The following is a 12,719-nucleotide window of genomic DNA, read 5'->3' as shown; positions in this document are numbered from 1 at the left end:
GGAAGTAGTTTTGACTGATTCCTGGTGGGATATCCAAAATTTGGTTGTTGATCCAGCACTGTGAAGAATTGGGGAGCTACTTGAAAAGAATTTGCTGCTGTGGTCCTCACAACCAGAAAACGTGGCTGTCTAGCAGGGCTTGGCTCTTAAAGGTTTTTCACACAATGGAGTTTAGTTTTTATTAACATTTAACATTTGGGGTTATCTTGTATAAGTGCAATGAGAATCTGCGTCAGCATAAATCATGAAAATATTCCAGTAATCTTACTGGCTGACTTACATTCTAGAAGGGGTTGAAAAACATTAACGTTTGTGAATTTACTATCCAAAGAAAGAGCAAAATCAACAAAACTGGTTCACTTTTAGATCATTCTGTGTAATGTTAACAGTATATCCAAAGTTAGAATATACAGTCACGGACACTGCCGGTTTGTAATGAGTACATCGACTTTCAATGGAATCGTTACAAGCTGGCAGTGTCCGTGACTGTACTTACTTTGTTCTCGAGCTTTCACCACATCATGTGGTTTCCTCAGGAGATAGGACAAGAATGGTCAAGATTAAGACATGGGAAGGTAAGTAGCAGTTGCCAGACATCAGGGCACTGCACTGTCTTTTATCTTTTTAACCTTAACTTACCTTCCCATGTCTTAAATTTTGACCATTCTTGTCCTATTTCCTGAGGAAGCCACATGATGTGGTGAAAGCTAGAGAACAAAGTAAGTACATGCCAAAATTGTTCTTTATTACTTAAGCCTGAATCACACGGAACTGGATTTCCAGTAGGAATGTCTAAAGCCCCTATCACACGGAACTGGATTTCTAGTTAGAATGCCCGAGTTGGCGATGAACTGACTTTCTAGGTAGAAATTATGGCCGCCTGGCTGACTGCTTGACTGGTTTTGAGGAATAGGACATGTTCTAATTGCTACTAACTTCTTCGACTAGATTCTGTGGAACAGCCAATCAGAGCAAAGTTTGGCCATGTGAAGATAATCTGTGAGTTTGCAAAGCAGCCTTTTTTGTCTGTGGTTTCCGAGTGCATACAGCACGAAAGGCATGTTTACAATTGAAAAAGCTAAAATATTCTTCCATACGTGTATAGTAAACGTTGTAAAGTATGTATTTTATCAGCGCCGTTCTTCTTTACCTAAAACCATTTAATACGAAGCGATATTCCTCTCGGTTGAATAGTTATCGTATTTTAAAAATGTGAAGTGATACGTTGTTTACTTCTCGCGCGGCCGCCATTATGGGAACGAAAGACTATCGACAAGTACGGTATAACAAGTACGGTATAACAAGTACCGTGTGAGGCGAAAACTAGCAAATGGGTAGCCAGTCCAGCGTTCCTACTAGAAATCCAGTTCCGTGTGATAGGGGCTTTAGTTGGCGCTGGACTGGCTACCCATTTGCTAGTTTTCGCCTCACACGATACTTGTTACCATGTACTTGTTGATATACTTTTGTTTCCATAAGACATTGTGCAGAGCAGACAATCTGTACTGTAAAGATGGACGAGCAATTTGAAGAATGTTGTAGGAGTTACTGCTTTGTTTTTTTTTATTAAAAACTAAAAAAGAAAAGTATGGACTAGAGATTGGCACGAAAAAAAACATAGTAATCAATGCGTACCAAACAAGCTTTTTAATTAACTCTGGTATGCATATTCAATATTCATACAGGAGATTCGAAGGATTCATACACAAATTTAAAAAGAAAATGAAACATTTAATTGAATGCACTTGTAATAATAAGGATTTTCATTTTCGGCTAATTTTTTTTTTTTTTGTTACGTACATGTCTCATCACTTTGCATAAATACCTAAATATTAATGAACTAAACACGAATGCACTGCACGCCATCTCTCTCCTTTTTTTTTAATCAAGAAACTAACAAAAAAAAGGCCAACAGTCGGAAACCACAGACAAAAAACTCCCCTTTGTAAACTCTCAGATTATTTTCACATTGCCAAACTTTGCTCTGATTGGCTGTTCCACAGAATCCAGTCTAGGAAAGTCGGTAGCAATTAGAACATGTCCCATTCCTCCAAACCAGTCAAGCAGCTGCTAGGCAGCCACCACATCTGGTCAGGTAGCCAGTTCAGCACCAACTAACTGGATATCCAGTTCCATGTGATTCATGCTTTAGTGAAATGATGGCATGTGGTGTAAGTTATGCCTTACCATTTATCCCCACTTTCCTTACAGGTGCAATCATCTGCTGTCTATACAAATAGTTCAACATTTCATTAACTTAAAGTTCTCTTGGAACATTACAACCTTATCTTGTCAGTATATGAACATTTTGTGCCAAATTTGTTTTTGAAGGAATGCAATTTTGCAATGCATAGGTTAAGGGGAATCAGAAATACAGGGTAGTCCATATTGATGGGGGACATTTCAAATGCACATTTCTAGGAATGGAACAAGTACTATGTGTTATATGTAACCAAGATACAGGAGTTAACAGCACTGTTCATCATTTGAATATGACATCCCATAGATGGGTACCACCTTGAGAACATTCTTGGTCTCTCGAAGTCACACTGTGGTGCAGCAAATAGGCCGGAATGGCCACAATCTCCCTCTAGATGTTTCCCCTGAGTTCATCAGTTGTTTCAGACCTTGTGGTGTACACCCTTTCTTTTAGATCACCCTTCAGGAAGTAGTCATGCGAGACGTCATTTGGATGGCCAAATGATGTTGCCGAATCTGAAAATGGTCTCCAGGCATTCTCCTTGGAACTAATCTTGTATGACTAGTTGCACCATCTTGTTGCATCCACATTTGTGTAAAATCAAGCTGCCTCATTTAGGGAATGAAAAACATGATTAGCATGTCGTAGCACTCAGCAGTGGCTGTTATGGTTGGAATATTGTTTGACTCTTATTCGTCAAGTGTTAAATGTTCTCTGCACTACCAGACATTCGAGGTTGCCCAGGTGAAGGTTCTTGTCGGCATTAGCTGCTTCATGGATGTTTTTCACGCTTCTTTAAATGATTTCTGAATTGCCTTTGTGATGTAATGATGGAGCTTCCACTAGTGAGAAAGGCTTCCACATCATACGCAATTTCCACCAGAGACCACAGCATCATAATTCATTAGAACAATAAAATGAACATTGAATTAATATATACTCCCAAGCTCAGGCTTCAAAATACAATGCATTTAAAAAATATTCCTACTGTCTGAAAATACAAAATAAAATGTGTGCCATCATTATGGACTACCCTGTATTTAAAGTAAAACTTTGGTACATGGTAGTGTAGACATTTTAGGGTTGAACCTAGAAGTAATTGTAAAACTATTTCTTTGAACAGTATCTTATAGCCAAAGTCTAGAGTAAACAGTAGCAAGAGGTCTCTACCACTCTTATGAGACACATGCATGCAAGTGCTTAGAGACAAATTCCAAAAAAATGTGTAAAGTTGCTTGGTTCTGGGGAGTAAACATGTAGGTGAAATTGATGGTTTGAACAAGTGTTCTTGGGTTATCAGCCAGGTTAAGTCTATGTTAGCATCAAACGTTTAGGTGTGCATGACATCTCACACTTCAAATATGCACGTATGATGTAGTTTTCACAATGTGAGTCATTGTTCACAGATAATAGATGTGAATTTTCAATTTGTTTTTCACTGTAATCAACATAATACAACAAGCTACTAATGTCCTGCTGTTTCTGGTGAGTATCTATGTTTGACAGAATTTTGAATGAAAATATTTCCGACTTTTGCATTTGTGATACTTACCTCATTAAAAACTTTGTAAGTTAAGAAATGCAGTAAAAGTTTCTCCACCTGGCATGTTGCACGTTAACTGCAGGTGGGGGAATCAGATGCTATTTATTTCAATGCTAATGCCATGATTTTGAGACGTTCACATGTTTTTCATATTTATAATATTGACTATTATCATGGTACTGATTGTGGGTCAACCGAAACCAATCTAGTTTGGAAATTATTATATTTCACTGAGTTTAATCTTTATTGTATACAAAATATAATTCAAGTTGTTTGATACCAAGAAATTTATTAATAAGCAACCAAGGGTACATAATTTAAATGTGGGTCAAAGCCCCACAATATCATTTTTTACACCCTGGACTATGGAAAATGCACTTCTCTGTGTATACATTGATATAACCAGGGTGCAAAATCCTGGACTCAAAAATACCCCCCCCCAAAAAAAAATCCAGGGGGAGAGTTTTTGTTACAACAAACAAAAAAAATCTGGAATTACTTTTAATTTCAAATATACTTTACAAAGAATAATATCGAAACACACACAAATTGGTGTGGTTGTGAGTGTTCAATGCTTCTCTCTCTCAAGAGATCTAATCAATATCTATATCAATAGGCACAATGAAAGTAAAACACGAATGCAAGACAGTAATAAATATGAAATCTAATTCATTTACATTAACGTAAAGCAAAAACTAATTAAAAAGTTACATATAATAAAACCACCAAGTATTTCATAATTTATTAACATCTTTAACCAGTTAGTAAAGGAATTAGTTTACCAGTTTATAATATCTGATATATATAAAAGTAATGGTTTGTCTTCCCCTACCATCCCACCACTTCCAACCGCATAGCCAAAGGCCTTCTCCCATTTGGCATCAAAGTAGCGCACAAACCCAACTCCAAAATAACTGATAAACTGAACAAGCACAAACGGTACTTCCTCTCTCCCCTTGACAACCCAGGTGTATATGATGCAGAGTGTGAATGCAAGGCTCATTACATCGGCAGGTCCATCAGATCTGTCAATGAAAGAATCCAACAGCACCTAGCAGATGCGAAAAAAGCCCAACCCACTACTGGTCTTGCTAGACATATCAAATACAATAGCCATAAAATTCAAAAGGTTCGAGTCAAACACACTGCCCACACGCTCATAGACACCAAAATCAAGGAAACGCACGCCATAATGCACTTCCCGCACGAACTAAACATCGATAGCGGGCAAGCGCACCACACTTGGATTCCACTACTGCAGCAGTTATCGCCCGGAAATAGCAGACGACACACCAAGGTGCACGGCGCACCTAACGGCAGCCAGAGAACTACAAACAAAAGACGCACGCCAAGCAACAGCGCAGCAAGTTCCAATGAGGATGGTGGCAGTGGCCACTGAAATTAATCGAAAAAGAAGGAAAAACAGCTTCGCGGATAAAAGTGAGTACTAGTTTCTCCGTATTTATATACTACCGCGACTCTCTTTTCCCAATTATGAATAATAATATATCTTTAATTTAGTATTTATTTTTACTTTTAATAACATTATAAATATGTATATCGTATAATTTATACATGTGTTTGTGTGAAGAGGGGGTTGTAGATTATGATCTTTCTCCCCCCACCAGTCTTCAATGATTTTGCACCCTGGATATAACAACCCCTAAACACCAACGGTGTTTTTCCTGTATTTGCCCTAACGCCAAACAAGTTTTCAGCAGAAAATTTAAAATTCTGTATTGTTTTAAATAATTTATATCTAGGAAACTACAAATGGTTGGGTTACAAAATCATACTTCGTTTTGTTCATCACAGATTAGGCTGGTGACCAGTTGGTCAATGTTTTTTTTTACCTTTATCAAGTAGAAGAAGGAAGATAAAAAAACAACTTATTTTTAAAATCAAATTTCAAATTCAGGTGGCCAACACCTGGGCAATGCCATGACGTGAGGGTTCAAGATGGTACCTGCATGTTGCATATGTGTAGCACTCGTTTCCAAAATTATGCATTGTTCATACTTTCAGAGAAAAAACATGTTTTCCAAAGTAAAGCAACACACCTAGTTAATCAGGGGTGGCACCAGAAAATTTTGGCTGGGTGGGCAGGATCCATATATTGATAAATTAGAAGAGAGGAAGGGTGGGCAGATATAAAGTACACACACAAGTTTTACAAACATGCATTCTCTCTCCTCTTTCTCTTTCCCCCTCTCCCAGTTTCCTTTGTATTTCTTTCCACATTTCTTATCGCTGGTGTACGTGAGGAGGCCGAGGTGTACGGCCCCACCAAGACCATCTTGAGGTTCAGGTCACAGTGCTCAGTCAAGACGTCATCATCTGGAGGCGATAGTCTTAACGCTGTAAACCCCTTGTCGTAATTTTACCGTAGAGAATTTAGGTATATTTATTTCTTTTATGAAGTTAAATTTTGACATTTACCCTCCAGATGAATATAGTTAGAAGAAAAAGTATAATAGGGTCAATCCATATGAAGTCATACAACCTGGTTGCTTGACCATTTTTAAAAAACTTTATTTTTTGTGAGGTGTGAGCCTCATATATTGACAGTTCAGAACCACTGTTATTTTATTTTTACTATCACCGATTTGAAGATGGCGGGCATTTTTTTATCATGGCGCGCGTCATTTTCTCCATTCGTAAGCAACAGCGGCAACTTTTTTTTCTCAGCTCTGGTAAGTCCTACGACAATGAGACAAAATCTGTGATGTTAAGCACATTATAGGCTACAATTATATTTCTGTGTAATTTTCTAAATATTATTCCTTCATAATAAATTTGAAGGTCAAAATTGTGTATTTTAATCGCTCAAAATGACATTTTCGGACATTTTTTTGGGGGGGAAGGCAGTTTGTTTGACACTTGAATTTTTTTGTGCAAGTACCTGTGTACTAATTGAGTATGTCAAAATTATTTGAAGCTTGAGACTTTAATATTTGTTTTTCTACAGGGTCATAAACATGTACTTTTTGTTAAAAAATTCCAAGTTCAGGGTTAAATATCTCTGGTGGGCAGTTGTTTAAAAATCTGAAATTTGTACACAATACAGTACTTCATGATAAGTAACTTCAGTAAAAATTTTGAGTTTTGAGATTTAATTGGTTTAAGAGATACAAAACTCGTGAAAAATTCAACATTTTGCATTAAATATGGCATATCTAATTTCATTTCTTATTAACATTTTGTGTTGAAATTCTGCAAACTGTAATTTGGAATGTCAATGAACAACATTACAATCCTGAAATGGCTCTGCAATAAAGTATATATACGAGGGCATGCTGAAAAGTAACGCTTCCTATGTTTTTATTTTCTTTGTTACCTTGTAAACGCATTTTGGATTTTGAGCAACCATACATTGCACTTATAAGACTTTCCCGCTTCTCAATTGAAGGTTTCAAACTTCTATCGCCAGGGGGTGCTGAACTATTGCGAGGAAAATGGCAACATGTAACCATGCAATGTTGGTGGAGCACCTGAAGTAGCGAGCAGTGATCGAGTTTCTAAACGCAGAAAATGTGCTACAAATTGACATTCATCTGAGACTGAGGGCACTTTATGGGGATGAATGTGTAGACATCAGTACTCTGCAATCGTGGGCTGTTCATGCTCGTAAAGATAACCCCAGCTGAACACGATTCCGATGACCTCCATCAGTTGCATTTCGCGGCCTTTCATTCCATTCTCTCACATAGCTGAGATTTCTTCTGCTGGGGTTATCTTTACGAGCATGAACAGCCCACGATCGCACAGTACTGATGTCTACACATTCATCCCCATAAAGTGCCCTCAGTCTCAGATGAATGTCAATTTGTAGCACATTTTCTGCATTTAGAAACTCGATCACTGAACGCTACTTCAGGCGATTCACCGACATTGCATGGTTACATGTTGCCATTTTCCTCGCAATAGTTCAGCACCCCCTGGCGATAGAAGTTTGAAACCTTCAATTGAGAAGCGTGAAAGTCTTATAAGTGCAATGTATGGTTGCTCAAAATCCAAAATGCGTTTACAAGGTAACAAAGAAAATAAAAACATAGGAAGCATTACTTTTCAGCATGCCCTCGTATATATACTTTATTGCAGAGCCAAAACAGGATTGTAATGTTGTTCATTGACATTCCAAATTACAGTTTGCAGAATTTCAACACAAAATGTTAATAAGAAATGAAATTAGACATGCCATATTTAATGCAAAATGTTGAATTTTTCACGAGTTTTGTATCTCTTAAACCAATTGAATCTCAAACTCAAATTTTTTACTGAAGTTACTTATCATGGAGTGCTGTATTGTGTACAAATTTCAGATTTTTAAACAACTGCCCACCAGAGATATTTAACCCTGAACTTGGAATTTTTTTTAACAAAGTACATGTTTATGACCCTGTAGGAAAACAAATATTAAAGTCTCAAGCTTCAAATAATTTTGACATACTCAATTGGTACACAGGTACTTGCACAAAAAAAATTAAGTGTCAAACAAACTGTCTCCGCCCCCAAAAAATGTCCGAAAATGTCATTTTGAGCGATTAAAATACACAATTTTGACCTTCAAATTTATTATGAAGGAATAATATTTAGAAAATTACACAGAAATATAATTGTAGCCTATAATGTGCTTAACATCACATATTTTGTCTCATTGTCGTAGGACTTACCAGAGCTGAGAAAAAAAGTTACCGCTGTTGCTTACGAATGGAGAAAATGACGCGCGCCATGATAAAAAAATGCCCGCCATCTTCAAATCGGTGATAGTAAAAATAAAATAACAGTGGTATATGAGGCTCACACCTCACAAAAAATAAACTTTTTTAAATATGGTCAAGCAACCAGGTTGTATGACTTCATATGGATTAACCCAATATTGAATATTTACACCAAAATTTCATTCAAGAAGTCACTATGGCCACCATAAAAATTCCTACCATAGCACAAAGAAAGAGTTGAAAACAGAAACTTCCTGGCAGAAAAATTTAAACATTGTATATCTTTGAAAAATATTATCGGGAATATTTTTTCAGCTACAGTAAAACTCGTAACCGCTTTTGTATGAACTTTTGTATGTAAAATCAATTGATTAAATCAGAACCCCCATGTTTTTCATTGTCGTTAGTAAGATCTGTGACAATAACTTATGAGTTTCAACATTTTCATTAAAAAAAAGAGCAGATTAATATTTCGATCTTAGTGTTCACTTGGGAAATAAACATTTGTAATATTTCTTTACACTGTTTTTACACTGTTAATAAAATCGTGAAGAATGTTAATAAATTATGAAACAATAAACATTATCAATGATTTAATATTCAAAGGTACAAACATTGAAGCTTCACAAATACAAAAAATAAAAAGCTGTTCATATGAAAGAGTTTTACAAAATTTAATACATTTGTAGTTCATATTAACATAGCTAAGTAACAAAATGCTTTCTGTGTGAAAACATTTGTATTTGAAACATAAGTAATATGTTCCTGGATAGTTTCACACACAAATATTTCATCGAAGTTCTTGTTACACATCGCACCCTTGTATTTGAATGCACAACATATCTTCCATTTTCTTCCGATTATCATAAAGAAGCATAAAGCGGGAAAAAATAAGAATGTAAATGTACACATGAATCAACTTTGCCCCGTTGTATAGTTTTCTTTCATTAAGCATAATATTTTGAAAATGAAAAGTTGTGTAAATAATATGAATATTTTATCGAATGCTTGTATAAAATGTGCAGCAACAAACTGCTTTGGTAGACACAAACGTAGCTAATATTTTAAACATTGACTAAATCTTGAAACAAATTAATTTGCAATCATAAGCAATAATCTTAACGTTAACCAATGTTTGTAATTCAGGGTAAATTATTTGATATTTCTAAAAAAAATTGTTGACAGATAAAACATGACCACATTTAAGAGTAGGTATATTAGATGCCTATTCCGGACACATGAAATGTTTACATCATGAACTATTACTCTTATTTATTTATGAGTATAAAACCTTTATTACTTAACTTGTATCTTTTCGTAGTAACATGGAATTGCCCTAAACATTTCTCAATTTCAGCAACTTCTTGAAGAAATGTGAACATTACTCTTACCTTTTTAATCATAATTGCCTCTGCAATTGAGCACACAACACCATACCTCTTGCACATTTAAGCATATTTATACGTCACGTAAACTCGATTACAGTTCTTAAATTTGCATTACAATTCCATATTCACTAAAAAGGTCAAACATTGATTCCGAAGAAGCAAATCAAACATGGCGGCTATCTCACCTCCAGTTGATAACTCTTCGTCACGTGCATGGAGCATGAGGTTTTCAGATAGAGAAGGTAATGGCACCACAAGTTCTCTCAGTCCTCCCGAATCTATCTTTTCTATTGTCAGTGAACTTAGAATACATATGAACAGAGTTAGCTGTGTTGTACGAGTTAATGGGAACCACAAATAGCATCATAACACACTTATTTTGTTTTAATGTGTGGAAGGTGGTCGAGCAGATTCCCACAACATATCTTAAAACAATGTATGTGATGAGCAGGGTCGTACTGGCTCGGTCATGGACCCCGAGCAACTTGACATGCGACTTCCCTCCGAAACGCCTCATTAACTTATTTGCTCACAGATGGTTATCAATTGGAAAAAAACCTTCATCATATACCTTCATAGCTACACTGTTTGTTGTAAACTTAGTGTCAATTGGCTACAGTTCTGAATCTAGTAGGATCCACTTGCTCAGCCAGTCGATCCCTTGTTGCTACAAGATAAACAATCAAACTTTGCAATTCATGATTTGATTTAAATCAACTTTATGCACAGAAAGGCTAATTGGGACTGGACCTACAGTTCAAAGTTGGATCCGAACCACTGTGCCATGTGTCTCCACCAGGTATCGAACCCTGGAGCCCTTCATTACAAGGTGATGTTATCACTATGCCATTGGGGAGGTCCTGCAATTCATGAACTTCAACACGAATATTAGTTTTATGTGTGGTATTTAAACCAACTTCCCACCATGTATATTCAAGGGGGGCCCCAAGTCTCTTCATAGTCAAATAAGATAAATTTCCCATATTTGCCATACCTGGTATTTTTTATTTTTAGCTGTACTGGGACAAAGTAGTTGATTTCTTAAAATTGTTATACACTTCAAAGGGGCCCAAAAGCATGGCCGGGGGTCAGGATCAGGTGCTAATTATCCACTTGCCGTAAGGGCCACCTCTTTTGTTGCACAGGGTATGAGTTAAACGTCACCGTTATTTGGTGGGGGAGAGGGTGAAGTTCATTTTTATTCTCTATTGAAATTTTGAGGACATTTCTGTCGAACCAGTTCTTCTTTTCTAGTATGTAACGATTTTGATTTTGTGGTATACAGTGCTCGAAGTGGAAATTTCTAGCTGTGCATTTCATTGTTCAAGTTTGGGGAGACAAGGGAGAATCCTTGTATGGATCAACATGGAGACAATGCAGTAGGTAGGGAATGATTATGCAAATTATCCTAGCTTTGGGGATGCTTTTTGAAAATTTTGTCAGATGGAGGATAACATCCCCCTGCCACACGTCGAGCACTGATGAACTATGAATTAAAGTTTTTGTTTCGTTAAAAAGTCTTCAGAAATGTATATTCGGTGGAATGTAAAAAAAATAAAAAATAGCATCGTTAAAATTATGATTAATAATATCGAGGTCCAAAAACAAAAAAATTAACACCTTGTCCGTGTTGCAACAACCTTTTAGGAGGTCCAGTTCCAGCATCCCCCAAGACCGGAGTCCACGGCTATTTCTTCACAGTAATTCAATTTGACCTGTGATCAAAGATCAACACTGATAATCTTGATGTCAAATTCAACTGAAAAAGTAAGTTTGCTTGAATATATTAGCCACTATTACTGTAGTATTAGTAAACGAATGTCAGTGACTTTTCCCTTGAATCTTGAGCTGGAGCAGCCTAGAGGATGGATTTTGGGTTGAAGCCTCACCCACCGCAAAGTGCAAACAAAGTAACAATTAAAAATTCCTCACAAACAGTAGCTTCTTCAATATCTGTGTACATATGTATTTATGTAAACTATTTTTAAAAAAAGTGTATCAAGCAAGAAAAAGCATGCACACATATTTAGCTGCATGAAGCATCCCCTCTCCTTCAAAAAATAAATCTTGATTGCACCACTGTGTTGAGGTAATATAAAATATTTCCAGTTCCTCAGAGATTGAGATCCTGATTTAGTTTCCAGAAGCTACTAACTTCGCTGATACATATTTGAGGTAAAAGTTAATTTCTTGTACACCTTGGGAGGGGGGGATAGCTAACATCCATCCTCTTCTGGCATTTCAATGTTACATTTACTATAGCATTCTCGATATTTTTTTCTCACTAAAGGCCGCCAATATTTTACTCTTGGGAGGCAGATGAATCTGCGGTATGCCACTGATCCTTTACCTTTTTCTCTTTTGTGTTTCCCTTTCTCTCTCACACACACACATTCGTTGGTATAAGGAAACTTGTCATGGATCCAAGTTCTTTTTCATAACGCGAAGAAGGTGTTTTTATTGAAGTATTTTCTTGTTTTATTCTGTATGATTTTGTACCTCGGAAAATGTGCACTTTGGCTATAGCCAGATATTGCAATACTTCTAGCAACAGAAATGTTAACTGGACCATGTTTCAAGTTTAAAATAAGAGAAAAAAATGACAGGTATAATTCATCAACATTCTAACGATTTTCCTCATCTCATTTTCCTAAACACGTCTTGAATTTGTTCAGGCAGGCAATCGGGTGGGCAGTTGCCCATCCTCACCCACCCATTGCACCATCCCTGTCATACATACCCATCTTCATCACCACTACCAACATGTCATTGATATTATTATTATCACAAAAACATTCAGTGTTGTCATGCCTTAGTTCTGGAAATAACATGTTGCAAATTTTAACAGCAAATTGTCCAACACTAGC

Source organism: Lepisma saccharinum, chromosome 1 (genome assembly GCF_977018435.1).
Source record: "Lepisma saccharinum chromosome 1, izLepSacc3.1, whole genome shotgun sequence".
NCBI classification, from domain to species: Eukaryota; Metazoa; Arthropoda; class Insecta; order Zygentoma; family Lepismatidae; genus Lepisma; species Lepisma saccharinum.
Note: the sequence above shows the minus strand (reverse complement) of the source record.